At 34.9% G+C, this 15208-nt stretch overlaps 1 protein-coding gene across 1 annotated transcript in view; it reads right to left on the bottom strand.

Annotated features, from left to right (window-relative positions):
- The window catches only part of TFPI (tissue factor pathway inhibitor), a 98379-nt gene extending 84597 nt beyond the window's left edge, over nt 1–13782 (bottom strand). Inside the window, exon 1 of the mRNA XM_032995268.2 lies at nt 13764–13782. The gene's annotated coding sequence lies outside the window, so the exon portion shown is untranslated. The remainder of the gene's footprint in view (nt 1–13763) is intronic.
- Between the last annotated feature and the right edge of the window lie 1426 nt (nt 13783–15208).

Genomic DNA, 15208 nt, shown 5'->3' with positions numbered 1-15208 from the left:
GTGAGTGATAAAAAGAATTACATGAGAGTCAGGCTATATAAGAATGGAAATATATCTGTATATGAATTTTCTGTCTATTAGAACATGCATCTGTGTTCTATAAGGGAACTAAAATTGGGGGCAGAGGGGAAGAGAAGTAAGGCATGTTATTAGGTTCAGGTTTGTCGATGTAAGCTACAGAAACAGAATAATTCATAAGACAATGCTTCTGTTCTATTAAGGGTATCATTTGATTTTTCTGTAGCTTATTCACTGCCTAAAGTTCACATTAATATTTCCTCACTCTTAACCTCTTTCCAGGGCAAATATTTTCATAGGCTTCTTGATAGTATCAGCAATCATTGATCCTGGCACAGTAAATAAGGAACAAAAGATTTTGTATCAGAGATGTTGCCAACATTATATTTCCAAATAAATGATATGTGATAATCAGACAGAAATGCATATTTTCAGGAATTTTAACTAGATAATTTCCCCAGGTTGCTGGGAGGTAACGTAAGATCTTTGGCTCAAAAATTACTTTTTTCCTAGGTCTTCAAAAAGAATTTTTATCTGTAGATCTTAATGCTTTTACATCTTATTAGCTGAAGTTTAACATTTTTATGCATAGGTTAATAATAGTGAACAGTCCTGTTGGATATCATGTCATGAAGAAAGGCTGAATATTGTTGCTCTTTATCTGTCAATTACAGTGTAAGAAGCAGAATGAGGCACTCCACTGACGTTTCTTACTCATTCCCAAAATCACTGATTTAGAGGTGTTTAAGATATTTTTGCCCATGGACATTGCTGGCACAAGAACAAATCAATATAAATTATATATAGTTAAATGGTAACTTAAAATTAGAAGAAATTTTTAATGAGAAGAGCAAGAACAATCTAGAAGTGCTTTCCCATAAGACCAAGAATATGGAAGCACGTCTAGATTCAAGCAAATAATTAGGATAAGTATACATACAATTTTATTTGCTGCCAGAATGAGAAGAATCAGGATTCTGCAAGACCCTGTAGTGGACTATATTTTTACGTTACTCTAGAGAGCCATATATGCAATGAGTTGAAAAAAACAATTTCCATTTTTGATAGCAGCAACATAGAAATAAGCATAATTAAGGTTTATCCTGAGCATGGAAGTTTTTTTCTCATTTTTTAGTTTGAGTGTTTCTAGGATATCGCAGGTTTAAAAGGAGACAATCTGTGATAGTCTGAGGCACTGAAACCAAACCTCATGCTCACTAACAAAAGTACGATATTAAATTCAAATAACTTTGCCTTCGATAACATAGGGCAAAGCAGTATATTTTTATTTACACTGCTCCTTTAAAACTACGTATCTAGATAAATCTATTGTAAATTTATGTAGCACATGTATACAATACATATTCGGGCCTTATAAATTATTTATCATATAACTTGGCTTTTGATAGGGATACTCATTAATGCAATCTGAGGCCTAATGTGACCATACACGAGTTGTGTAAAAATCTGTTATCTGATTTACTGGAAGAAGACGTTCTGAATCCAAAGACCAATTGGGTCAGTTTTAATAGGTGAATACCAGAAATAGTATATCTCTTAGGATGATATATTACAATTTTCTGTACTTGTCATGCATATGTTTCAAAAGGACAGAATGATTTCTGTACCTGTAACAGAGCATGATTCACTGCTAAACTTCTTGACAGCTACTGCTAGTCCATTTCATTGCAAAAAAATAACACCATGACGTTTTTAACTTTTGTTGATTTTACTTGCACCCTAACGGAGATCAAGAACTTAATTGCTCTAGTAATTGCAACTTTGATCAATAGAGAAAGAAATTAATCTGTCATTTAAAAATGTTTTTCTTCATCATACACCAAATTAAGTCATCTTGCTGTTCTGGGAAAGAGTGAGTCTTATTGCAAAGAAGCAACTGATCAAATAGGCTTTCTTATAGCTTTCACATAGTAATTATACTTCAGTATTTAATGTAATCACAGCAATTATTTTCAGTTCTGTAAAGTTATCTGTCATTCTTCTGTGGAACACTGGATTACAACATGAAGGAGTGTAGAATTTAAAATTAGAAGCATGCTCTGTATGATTAAAAAAAAAGACAAAAAAAAATTTTTTTTTTTTTTCCAAAGAACACTGGACATCACTGAGAAAGGTATAAGAGGACAATTTTAGAAGCACTAAGGTGAAACAGAACAAATGAAACATTTAGGATGAACATTAGGAATGTTTTACTATCACTGAGATCTGCTAAATTCTAGTCTCCCTGAGGACATGGCTGCAGACCATTTAATAGAAAATGAACAAAACTCTTGATAGTGTATCATAATAAACAAGTCTATATTGAACATGAGGAAAAGGTGTTTGTTCTGTTTTTAAATATCTGAGAAAAAAAGAAGAAAAGACACTCTTGAATTAGCATGTCAGAGCTTCAAGGATGGATGGAGTAGATTGATCTGCATACCCAAAAATATATAAGCTCTTCCTCTGTACTTGCATGCTTCCAAATACTCCTGTGCTTGAGGGCAAGCAAGAGTATTACAGGTCTCAAAAGAATTCATCTCAACATAACTTTCATAATTTTGTTTTGAGGAATCATTTCAGATTAGTGACTTCAAGTATCATTATATTAGGTATTTTGTAATATTATCTATACTGCAAAATTTTATCTTTCAATATAAGTATACAGTCATTAACTTCATCCAGCTATTATGCTGTAGTCTTTAATGCTCTGTTTTCTATCACAGAAAACTACATTAAAAATAAAAAATATTGAATTACAAAACTATTTAAGTGACACTTGAAAATCAACTTCCTAAAAGCAGGTTTCCACTCTGTGGTAGGCAGGTTCTGTTAAAAAGAACAGATAGAAGGCTAGATTCAAATGCTTCTTTCAAGTAAGTGAGTGTTCCTTCATTGTGTGTTGTTTCAAATAGAACCGCAATAAGTGTATGAAAAATATTTGCCATTAAAACATTATTATACTTAAGGGAAGATAGCCCTCTAACATGAACAATTATTTCTCTGGTAGTGATATTTCATTGACCCTGAGGGATGGTTTTCTTTTAATTGCACCTAATGAGCTGGCTAGAATATCAGTTCTCTCATTTCCACACAAATTAGCTCTTGTATAACAAGAATGCTGAAGGGATGAGATGGAGTGTAAACCAGCTCCAATTTCTACATCACCAGAGGTATCAGAAAACAACACTTTCATTTAGGAAGGATTTTTTTTAAATTAGAATTTTACTGTAAAATTGTAGAAAGCAACTTTAATGGGTAATTTCTCATGGGCACATTCTCAAATTTGTATGCAGAGAAGAAAAAAGGAAAAAGAAAGCTGAATGCAAGTAAAGTCTCTTATTTTTAGATGCATTTATATGTTTGTGGATGACATCTTACTGCCTCTTCAAAGCAAGGCATGCATTTTTACCATTACCCCAGTGGAGGTTTACTAACACAGAACCAGCCATGTCCTATACGGTAAAAACTTTTTACTCCAGTGAAGCTGCTCTAAAGTAGACAAGCTGAGGATATGATTCGGATCAAAAATCCATCAGAAGTCAGTGACACAGCCCTGTAACTATTAGTTGAGTTATAATATAAACATCTTGACCAAAATCACACAGAAAATATGTGGTAGCCAAGGTCTGAATCTGAGTAATTTAAACTTTACATCAGCATCATTGACATGAAATTGAAGATCTACTACTTTTTTTCTTTACTTTGCATAAAGATCAAGCAAAATCAGAATCACTAAAGAACAAGCCAAAATCTCATGCAGATCACTCTTCACTTTTCTGGGAAGTAAAATTAAACCATAATGAAAACCGTGAAAACTCTGTAGAGAGATATGAACTCAGCCACAAAAGGATCCTGAAATATAAGGGAATTCATGTAAGAAATCAAGACAAATTGTCCCAGAGACAGGTATCTTCAGATCAGTTCTTGGAAAGGATTTAAACTATATACAATAGAAATTTTTTTTTGCCTATTTCAGCAGTGGCTTAAATGCAAAGGTACCTGTGAAACACATTAATCCTGTGGAATGATAACTGTCTTGTTTTAATCAAGGCTAAGGAACTTTAAATGTTAGGTGGCTCTTGGAAAAGAGTCTGGTGTCATACTATTGATTGTTTTATTTGTGTCTTTGAGCATGAAATGAAAAGTGTCTCTCTCTCATATCATAAGTAAATCTCTGTTCATTTGCATTTTAGTTTCTGTTATTATAAGGTGTTTTTGCTCCTAAATTTCTAATGAAGATCTGCAGATGACAAAGACATTCATGGCAGCCTGCAATTTAACATCACTTCTTACAGCTTTGCGTTTTGTTAGGTATCCTTTGCCTCTAACACTTTCCTTAATTAATTTACTATGCTATTCCAAAAGCCTGTCTTGACTTGAGTATCACTCAGATTACTTAACTTCATATTCATTAAACTGTGTGTTACCAGAAGTTATAATGTTAAATATAGTACATCTAGCAAAAGCAGAGTTTGGGTAAGTATTGTCTCTTCCACCATTGTATCTTCTAGTAAAGAGGAAGAAGATCAGAGAACTGTGTTTATTCAATTAAAATACATTCTTTTTTTCCAATCATCATAAACAAATGCATGTTTTCTCTCAGAGCAGTACCTCTTGTTAGGTCACTAAAAGCCATTCTCTCTTACTTGGTATCACATGAAGACAAAACTCAGCATCAGCCATCCACTGTTCATCTGAAGCAAGCATAAAAACAATTGAAAAGTGCAATTCCTCCAAGAGTGAGATTTATATATCAAATTATATTTAGCTCTGGACTTCAGCGTAATTTTTCCTCTTGCTTTAGGATGCATCTACAACTACTTAGTGATTCTGAGGTTTATATTAAACTTTCAAATCATGTACTCATACTCTAAAATAATCTCTGTATTTCCAGGATTTGCTGGATCCATTTTAAATTTGGTTATGTCTAGTTTACACTGGCTTTCTGTAAGTAATGGCATGACATCTGCTACAATTGAAATAAATGCACAGTCTCCACCTCTATTTGATCATTTTTGCTCCTTGTTTTTATTAGTGCCTATGAAACGTAAGCCACTGATCTTTACTTTTGACTAAAAGTACTCCTCAGCAGCAGCTATCAGCTATTAGCTCTGTGCTAACTAGATACTTCATCAACACTGACTTTAGACTGATTTAGCTTTCCAACCCCCTTACTGGTATTTGCAGTACTATCTGAACAATAGTATATAGGAAGACTCTCAGATTTCTAAATTCTGATACAAATACTGCAATGCAGTTTATCATATCAAAAAATTAGAGGCATCTCCTGGGTATTAGTCTACACATGTTAATGAGGTTCTGCAGTGATCTGTTATAAAATTTTCTATGTTCATTTCTCTGCTGAATGTGTAACTTTTGCCATGCTTAATTATGTTTTATTTTAATTTACTTTTTGCTTAAGCATTATTGAAATATTCCCAAAATTTTAGTGAGAGAAAAACAATTAAACAAAGATCGGTGAAAAAAGGAAATCATACCATGTATGAAAAAAAGTAGAAGATTATTGTAAAGACTTGTTGCAGATTCACCTGTCCCTGCTAACTGTTTATGGAAAACTGCAGATTTTGAATGAGTGTGATTCAAGCTTTGGAGAAAATGAGACCATCTATGCATATATATTTGATAGCTAATGAATCAAGTGGAAAAACAGATGTTTAACTGATTGTATGTACGAAACACTGCATTAGTAAATAAGATTAGAGGTCTCGCTCTGTTTGAAGCAGACTTATCAGCTAAAATAGTCTTCACTGCAATAAGCAGTGATAAAATCGCAATCAAACTTTATCTCTTCAATTTATCAGATTTTAGAAAAAGTGGTGACATGAAGTCACTTATCAGGGAGATGAAACTTTCAGGTTAAATATATATAGCTGAGGAAGTGAATATGAATTTATTCCAGAACACAAGTCACATTATACTGGTGAAGAAATGACCTGTGTAGTGACTTGTGCAAGTGAGATCAGTGCCTGCCTCAGACATGATAATATGATATAAAACTTGTAGTGTAACATTCTTCATTTATAATGAAAAGCAGGAAAATGTAAAACAAAATTTTGTCCTGATACAGTAACCTATTCAATGCACTTTTTGGAACAGTATTCATCTGTGGTATGATATCCAGCTATAACATCATCGATGACATTTTTGATACAAGAGGCATCAAAATACATTTCCTGCCTTCACAAACTTTGGCTCAGGTTCATTCTCAGCCAGAGGTGGTGTCTTTGCAGCTATCACCCTTTGATTCCATTAATAAATCTGGGCCTTCACAGTTTAATTATATGCCCTGTGTAGCACACCTAAGACATGTTTTTCACAGTGTTCATTTCTGATGTTTGGCAGTAGCTGTACTACTACAGCAGCGCTACTATGCAGCAAAATTGTGTGGAGTCACGTAGTACCTTTCCGAATAGGAATCATTACATGTTTGGGTACTACTAGGGCAGATGTCTTTTGGGAGCATTGATGCCTCTTATTTGAACATTTTTCAAAAACCTTCACTTCAGGGACATTTACAGAAAACCTCTTACATGAGCTGCAAACTGCCATTCAAGCAAATTCTGAATCATTGCCCCCAGCTGTACACTTCAATAACTCAGTAAGACTGAATGCAGACACACACAAAAGGCTGTCACTGACTATCTGGGAAAGGGTCAAGTTGACTAGTGTCTCAAAACAGCTGGCAGAAGTCTCAAGAAGAGGGATGAACCTTGGTCTCTCATTATTGTAATTAAAATATAAAAATCACAGAATATCTTCCCTTCCTTCAAAGAGCTGATCAAATTAATGAAACTATGATTACTTCCAAGCATTCTACAGTTTATTTCTTTAAAGCTATTTTATTTTTTTTTCTTTCAAATGGAAGTTTTGAAAATCAGGTACACACCCCTCCTGTGCAGAATATGCTTATTAAAAATCAAGCTGTCTAAAATGCTCCATGTAGCTCAAAATTTCAGAACACCCTATGTGTGAAGAGGTACATTTATAAGAGCTGAATGCTCTATTGATCTGTCTGCAGAATACACAAAAGAAATTAAATGTCAGTTACTTAGAAACTAGAATTGATCAACCTCATATATAATTATATGTTGAAAATAAAAATAGGAAGAAAGCGTGCTTTTGACATTAGGTTTTGACCTGAAAAGAAGCCTATAATTAATAATAGAATTTTATTTAAAAGTCTGTTTCATATGGCACAGAAAAGAACAGGCAGACTAGATTAAGAGTCCTGTTAGTTCAACACTATGTCCAAAAAAAGATGGGCATCCGCAGGTAATGATCTGTGTTGTTAAGGACTACCAAACTTCATTTGTTTTGGATCTCCCATTAGCTAGTTTCATTTTATGCCTCTTGGTTTTTATATCTGAAAGGAAAGTAAGAGTTGTTTCCCACTCACCTTCTCACCCTTCTACTGCTAAAAAACCAAAAGTGTATATGCTATCCAGACTAATCTTGGTAGCATGGATTAAATGAATTTAAATTTTAATTTAAATTTGTGTGTGCTGTTCCTCAATATTTCTGCTTATTCATCCCTCTACAGGCATGACCTTGGCCATGAAATGCATAGAGGAAAACTTACAGAAATTCATTGATGAGAAAAACTCATAGTCATTCACTGCAAAGGTTACCTCATGTCATAGCTCATTTATGTAAACCAAGCTTTGCTGTCTGTGATAATGACAAAAGGGGCTTGCAATTTGTAAGGAATACCATTTCCTTTAGCAGCTCCCAAGAGTAGTGCTGTATTGAGGAAAGGTAAAGCTTCATCAACAGTTTCAGGTAATCTCAGCCATTCTTGGTAGGGTAGAAGATGAATTTTGTCACATTTACTAGAATAAAAGGGAAGGTTTCTCATGTTTTTCGGTCTTTTTGTAAGTGATTAATCTGTGAAAGTAAGGGAGATAGACAAGCAAAATCTGAGTCACGCAATGAGAGAGAGGCTTGCAAAGGAGCTGAAAGTAACCGTCAGTTTAAGGTTCCTCTGCCATTTTTCTATACAGATCCACTGTGAAATGGCAGCATCAGGAAGCATTAGATATGGACAGCTCAGGCCCATGTACAGTCTTGTTATTTCAGTGTATAACTGGCTTATACATATATATGAGTCCTAAATCCTCTCAATTTATCCATTTAGAGTTATTTCTATATTCTAGGCAGATAAACAACTCCACTAAAGTTGTTGATAACATTGTGCAAACAATTGCATACTTGATGAATAGGAAGACTTGTCACGAAAGAGAGAACTGACTTGGTTTCAAATGCTATTGTAATCATTTATCTTCATCATAAATCATATTTTTGATGAGAGGTGGTAGGAGGCTTGGGGAAGATCCATTCTAGGGGGACTCGTAACTAGAGACAAAAATATAAATCAAAGGTCTGTGATATACAGAAATATTTTCATAAGATATCAAAACTAACTGCTTGAGAGCGCTATTTTTTACTTTTTTTCTTTCAAAGTAGACAAATACCTTCTTTTTATTGCCACTGGGTATCCAAAAGGATGACTTGTATGCTCAGATGCCAATGCAATCAGACAGTGTTCTTGAAAGAGAGATGCTAGTTTTCTCTTCCTCTGATATGGTGTGGTAAATGGAAACAAACTTGTTTTCTAATACTTTTCTAAAATAATAAATTTTCTGGCATGGTATCAGAAGAAGTATGGTTTAGGACATTAGCATATTTATTCAGAGCATAAACAAGAAGTAAGTTTTATTTTGGATATATTCATATAAGTGTAAGGATTCAGCCTGAGAATTATAATATGTATTACTCAATTCCCATTTTATGCATTTATGTAGTGTAGGAAAAGATTAGTGAAAGAGGATTGAAAAGAGGTTAATTTACTACAGGCACAGCTTGAAATGTTAACAATAAATATGACTGATGAGGACCAGCTCATAAAGAAGCAGAACTATTGTCAGCATAGCCCTTGTGAATTAGCTTTCAGTTTCTCCCAAGAGAGAAATAGCTTTTGTGTCTCACTTCAGCCAGTTGGACTCTGAAAGCTTTACCATAAAAGTCTTTCAGGTACTCACTTTATTTTTCTTCACATATTCTTGTTTCAACTCAAAGAGATGTTTATAAAAAGAAAGCCCAAAAAATGAAAAGACATTTTAAAAAACAGTTGAGAGATTCATTAACTCAACTGCCATTTCTTGAGAGCACTGAACTGCAAATATTATAATTAGGCAATAATAATCTGAGTGAAAGTCATAAGAAACGTAAAACATAAGTAACAATAGCCACATGGCAGTTCAGAACTTTATTACAATGCACGTGCCTAACGATGCCATCTCTAAGGAATGGCTGCATTGTGTCCTAGGAAACTTTAGGAAGGCATCTTCTTGCATTCTGCCAAAGAGCACTTGGCAGGAACCAGGAGGACTGAAAATGTAAACCTTTACTTCACTTCTCTGTTCCCAGATCTATATGTTCTCACAGACTAGTTCAGACTCTCGTAGTTAGTATTGACCTGTTAAGAAGAGTTACAAAACTCTAGAAATTGTTGAAATTCAAGAACCTTTTCTCCTGCATCAACATCATAGTCTGTGGAGAAGCAAGAGAACCACCCCTGTTAACTTGTGGTTTACCCATACCAAAGAAAGCAATTCTCCAGTAATAGCTCTTCACACACATCCAAACACACCCAAACCTGGTTACTATAAGCAGAACAAAATAAAAATAGAAACAAAGTACCATCAGCTGAGAGCACGTGCCAAGAACCAGATGGTTATTTAAAAATAATTCTGAAGGCAAAAGCAACTAATTTTATTAAAAATCATTGCAAGATTATGATCAGAATAATTACTTGCATTTATCTGTAAATAACTAGAGTAATCATGCATTTTCCTTGCAGGTTAATACCACCACTCTATTTGTAGTCTTTTTGGTTTTGCTAACTGTACATGTAAATACTTGGGTTGTTTTGCAAGCATCTGCAGAATGTCCTCCATAGGTAGAGAGATACTTATTCCATTCCTTGTTTTGGTACTGCATATACAGACCTGTACAACTGATTAGATGCACAGTAATTATATTTCACTTTATTTCTTTAGCTTTTTATGAAGTCTCTGATTTTGAATAATGTCATTGAACCAATACCCTGAATCTTGACTGCATTACGTGCACTAACAACAAACAAGTACAAATGTAGCAAAAAATTTCCCCCATTACCAACAAAAAGTTGGAGACTAAGGCAATAAAATGATGGCTCAAATGTTTTTTTAAAATAGTTTTTCTATTATGTAACTAAGATTTACCTTTCATTCCCTCACCAGTTCCTAAAATGCCACTTACAGCCTTATGCTGACACAGCACCTCAAAGGCTCAGACCAGTGACCTCAGCAGGTAGGGCTACATGTTGAGTTACAGGTGTGTCACCAGCAATTGCCTCTGAGCTCTCTATGCTGAAGCCAGGTAACCACAGCAGCCCAGCAGCCCCCTAAAGCAACACGCTGGCTGATGGCCTGGACACAGAGCTACAATAGCACTCCTAGAGCAGTCTTCTCTTAGAGTGATCCTAACACCAATTCAGGCTTTAAAGGGAATGATACAAAAGAAAAGGAAAAAAGTTTAAGAGGCACCAATATTTCCTTGTCAATCCACTGAGCGTAACTCTAGCAACGGGCTTGGCATCAAAACAGACTGAGAAGAGAAAATGTAGTGTTTACCAACACCACACAGGGCTCTGCAGAACAATCAAGGATAGTCAGAATATGGTAAACAAACAGATAAACCTGAGTTTACCTTTAAGCAGTTGCTCTAGCAGTTAAAACTAGGCCTACTTTAAAGCTGAACAAGGATAAAAATTGATTTTGTGTAAACAGAAATAAATAAGAACCTGAACGGATGTACCAAGCTGAAGTGTGCCCTTTTACAAACTGTGGAAAAAAACATTGACTACTATTACACTACCAAGAGAACAATCTACAAAGAGGTCAGACAGGAAAACTCTGGGTTTTATTTCCAAAGAAAACCACAAGACTATAAAAATGGATTGCAGCAATCCTTCATCTTCAGTGAAAGACATAGAAGTAACATAATCAAAAATCTGAAAGATCAGCTTTCACAATAGGGGATGAGAATCTGTAGCGAAGTATTTACAGACTGTTTCTAAAAGGGACATATATTGTGTACAGAAGACTGAACAATATTGCTGACAGTCCATGAAGATTAAATTCTAGTACTGCAAATGAAAGACTTGCTCAATAACACATTTTTTTTCTGGCACTGTTAGGGAGTCCAGGAGCTGCTGTTCAAGCAGCATCCCAGCAGAACAGCATAGCTGGTATAAATTCTGGTGGAAATGTGTATGTGCCATTTGAGTAACTGTCCCATTTTGGGGGCTCAGAGAAGTATTTTATACTAGCATCTTTAAGGATTAGTATGTGCAAACTATCTGCATTGTCCTTGGCTTCTGGGAAAAGTGGTACAGAATTAAAAAAACCTACAAGCCTGAGTAAAGTCTTAAGTTGTGGGATTCATCTGTAACATACAAGTACTGAAGCACTGCACTGATGTGACTCATCACCACAACCATGCAATTGTCCATTTTGCAGCTTTGGTTGGTTGTTTTAAGGCAGCCACAGGTTTACTCTGTAAGTTTACATAGTTATACTGCAGCCTGCGCCATTTCAGAGAAAACTTGATTCTTCTCTGCCATAAGAGCTGCAAAACTTTTAAAAAATTAAATGCCTTCTGCTACAAAGAAATGTTACATCAGTTTGAACTGCTGACAGAACATATAAAACCCCCCACATTTTCCATGCCACTCTTCAACAACAAAGTTTCTATTATTGGAATAGGTCAGACTCCTGAGAAATGTTCAGAAAGAGCAGGAAACAAGACACCTTGGTGGTTGTAAAAGAATACAGCAAATTCACCCAGGTATCAGTACAGCAACTGCTTTCCCAATAGTTTTATATTATTTCTGAACATGTACCAGCCTGTGATATTCTTAAAGGTGTTTTTTTAACAAGTACATTAGCAGATATAACATTCATTCAATTTTTCTGAAAAAGGTACCAGAGTTAAAACAAGAAATGAAACATCTCTTAAGTCAAGAGTCAGAGAGCAGTACTCACACACTGTTAACAGAAAACAAATCCAAAAGGAAATAAAAATAATCCATCAAATTCACAAGGGAAAATTTCTGTTGACTAATGTGGGAGTTGGACAAGAAAAATATAACAAAAATACTCCAACGTGCTGTCTTTACTTTTTCCTGTGATTGTGAAAACAGCCTTTTCAGGAGGTTACAAAAGGTTGTGTTCACACTGTCTGTCTGAAGGGCAAGGCTTGACATGTGAGCTAGCTCTCATTTTCAAGCTGAACTTTTCCCATGAAGCTAGTGAAAGTGTGTGTCCAAGTTGAGCCTAAGCACACAGAACAACATACAGGTTCCTGAGATCATGATTTGCACATCAATTCAAACCTAAACAAAATAAAAGCAATTTGCATTTTTGACCTACAAAACTTATGCAAATACCTATGCACAGAAAACACACTATTTGAAGCATATAATACTGTTTAAGATAACAAAAAGGCAGTTTATTATAACAAAAGGCATTGTCTCAGCCTTTGTTATTCACCTCCAAGCAGCGAGATTGGAAAACATGTACACAGGAAGCATAGGTTGTTTTAAAAGTATTTCAATAGAAACAAAACATATATACCCATCCAAATGCCAGAATCCCTGCTGTTACGACACTCTCAGCCCTGTGGGAGAACACAGATTTTTTTCCTACCATAAGCTTTATGATTATTTTAATTGTTGACTCTTAAAGCTAATTGGCAAAATGACCCATTCTATCTTGGTTGCATTCTGAAAAAAAAATATTAACTTTAACCACTGATATACAAAGATTAAAATATCTGGGTTTTACACCAAAATTGCATGATTGCAGCTTCAGCCCTGTGTTGTGTGCAAGCAAATCTCACTGAATAAGTCTCTCAGTTTTTTTGGCAGTAAAAGATAGACAGGATTATACTCACATTGCTTTTGGAAATGATTCTACAATCTTTCTGCATGAAATAAATGAGAATCCCAATCTTTCTGTTTATATTGGTCTATTTTTTTCTCACTTTGCTCACAAAATAGGACCATGCAGGCAAGTTGGATGATATATTGCTGCACTTAAGCTTTCAAAATCATCTGCAACTTTTTTCTTCAGTTTTAAAGAGCAGACTTTTCTCCCAGATATATGTTAGCAGATTTCCCAGAAGTCATAAAAGTCAGATGCTTGCAATGGAGGTAAAAGGTTTTTGCTATAGAATGTAAGCATGCAGAATATGGTTTGTGCTTTGGAAATTTTAGATGCCTGTGTACAACTATAGTTAGTGACACTGGTGCAATATGCTTCTTGGAAATTCTATGGTCAGCTGTGCCAGATATTGTGGAGTCAATTGGAACTTGTTCACAAATAAATATATTTTTTACTTTTAAAAATATCCCTACAATTTGGAATATAAGGTTTATATTCTACACAGTTTTCCAGATACATCCCAGACTTTCTACCTAGTATTTTAAACAGAAATAAAAGAATGGAGTGGGCACAATAAAAAATAAGAGTTATTCACCCAACTTCAAGCTGGAAAATGAGACTATTTGCAAATAAAGCACACAAAATTGACCTTTTCAACCTTAGATGAACTCAAACATAAGCCCCTTTTCTGCAACTTTGAGAGCCAAAAAAACCCCAAAACTCTAAGGAAAATACCTCATAATAGTAGAATCTTATGTCCCAACTTTCTTTTCAAATGAAACACTGGCATGTTCCTCTGTTGTGCTGGTTCCTTATCTGCTGAATCCCAATTTTCTGAATAGTATCTGAGGCTTCATAAGCAGTTCAGAAAACTGAAAAGGAGAGGAGAATTTCATTTAACGTTCTATCATCACACTGAACCAGAAGTGCCTCACAATGGAATAATACATAGCTCTCACTTGACTACCTACCCCATAACTCTGAGTCTCTTATGGCTGTTAAAAATCAACAGGGACCTGAAACTGGCAGGTGTCATACTTGATATATGTGCAGTCACATTCCAAACAAATAGCTACACTCAAGAAAAAAGCTAATAATTCTTCTGAATAAAAGTATCTGAATTTGCACTTACAGTCCATTTTGGACTGCAGAAGAGATATTCCTTGGAAAGGTTGTCTATTACAGTCTATCACTTCTATTTAGACATTCAAACCTTCTACGAAATCATAGCTTGTGCTCTTTGCTGGGAACTCGGTGCAATACCAAGGGCAAGATTTTGCTTTTCATGGCACAGCACTGCTGTGCTGTAAAGAGAACTAATTGTCCAAATTTTTCTATTAGTATAATGACATTATGGTCATAATCTGACAGTAATCAGATAAATTCAGCAAGTAAGAGGAAGCTGCATCAGATGCAAGCTCTGTTCAAAAACAGCAGTTCCAGTTTGTTCAGAGGTTGAATCTCAGGCAAAACATGAACTCTAATTTCAGGTCAAGTGCTACATAACAGCTAAGGGACACTGTGGGAGGATATCCAGTACATTCCTAGACAAACTGGGAAGGAGCAGGGGAATCAACCTTCTGAAAATAAACCATTTGGCAGCTTTTCCTAAAATAAAATAAAATAGGTTCCCTGAAAGGTAACCAGGAGCCACTTTCTGTGCTACCTTACTGCATGTATCCATTCCGTTTGTGCTGTTCATTGTGCAATACTTTGGAGAACTGGCAAATACCACGTGGGAGATAACTAAAGAGTTATTATAGAACCTCCACCCTATGTGATACTTTCCAAACACTGCACTAACTCTCAGGGCTGATTGACAAACCTGGAAGGTAGTAACATTTTTAATAGCTTAAAGTACATAGAAAACTTTTAAGCTTTTATGTCTAAGATATAGCAAGAAAACAACAAAACTATATAATTTATCAGCAAACCATGTCAAAGTAATTTGTTATTTGTTAAAAGATGCATTCTAGTTCCCCAAGACACAACGAAATAAAAAAATATATAACATCTTAGTACTCATTAGGTAAGTTAAAGTAAGTTTAAACTTAATTGTATTACATTTAAGATCTGTAGCCTTTCATATAACCATTTCCACTTTATGGTTCTAAATGTAATTTCTCACATGTACAGCACAAAGAACCTTTGAAACAAAAAGTTCCCAAGTCAGGTTCAAT

The sequence above is a fragment of the Tyto alba genome, unplaced genomic scaffold, assembly GCF_018691265.1.
Source record: "Tyto alba isolate M040663 unplaced genomic scaffold, T.alba_DEE_v4.0 Super-Scaffold_7, whole genome shotgun sequence".
Classification (NCBI taxonomy): Eukaryota; Metazoa; Chordata; class Aves; order Strigiformes; family Tytonidae; genus Tyto; species Tyto alba.
The sequence above is the reverse complement of the archived record's forward strand: the minus strand, read 5'-3'. Positions and strand labels throughout refer to the sequence as shown.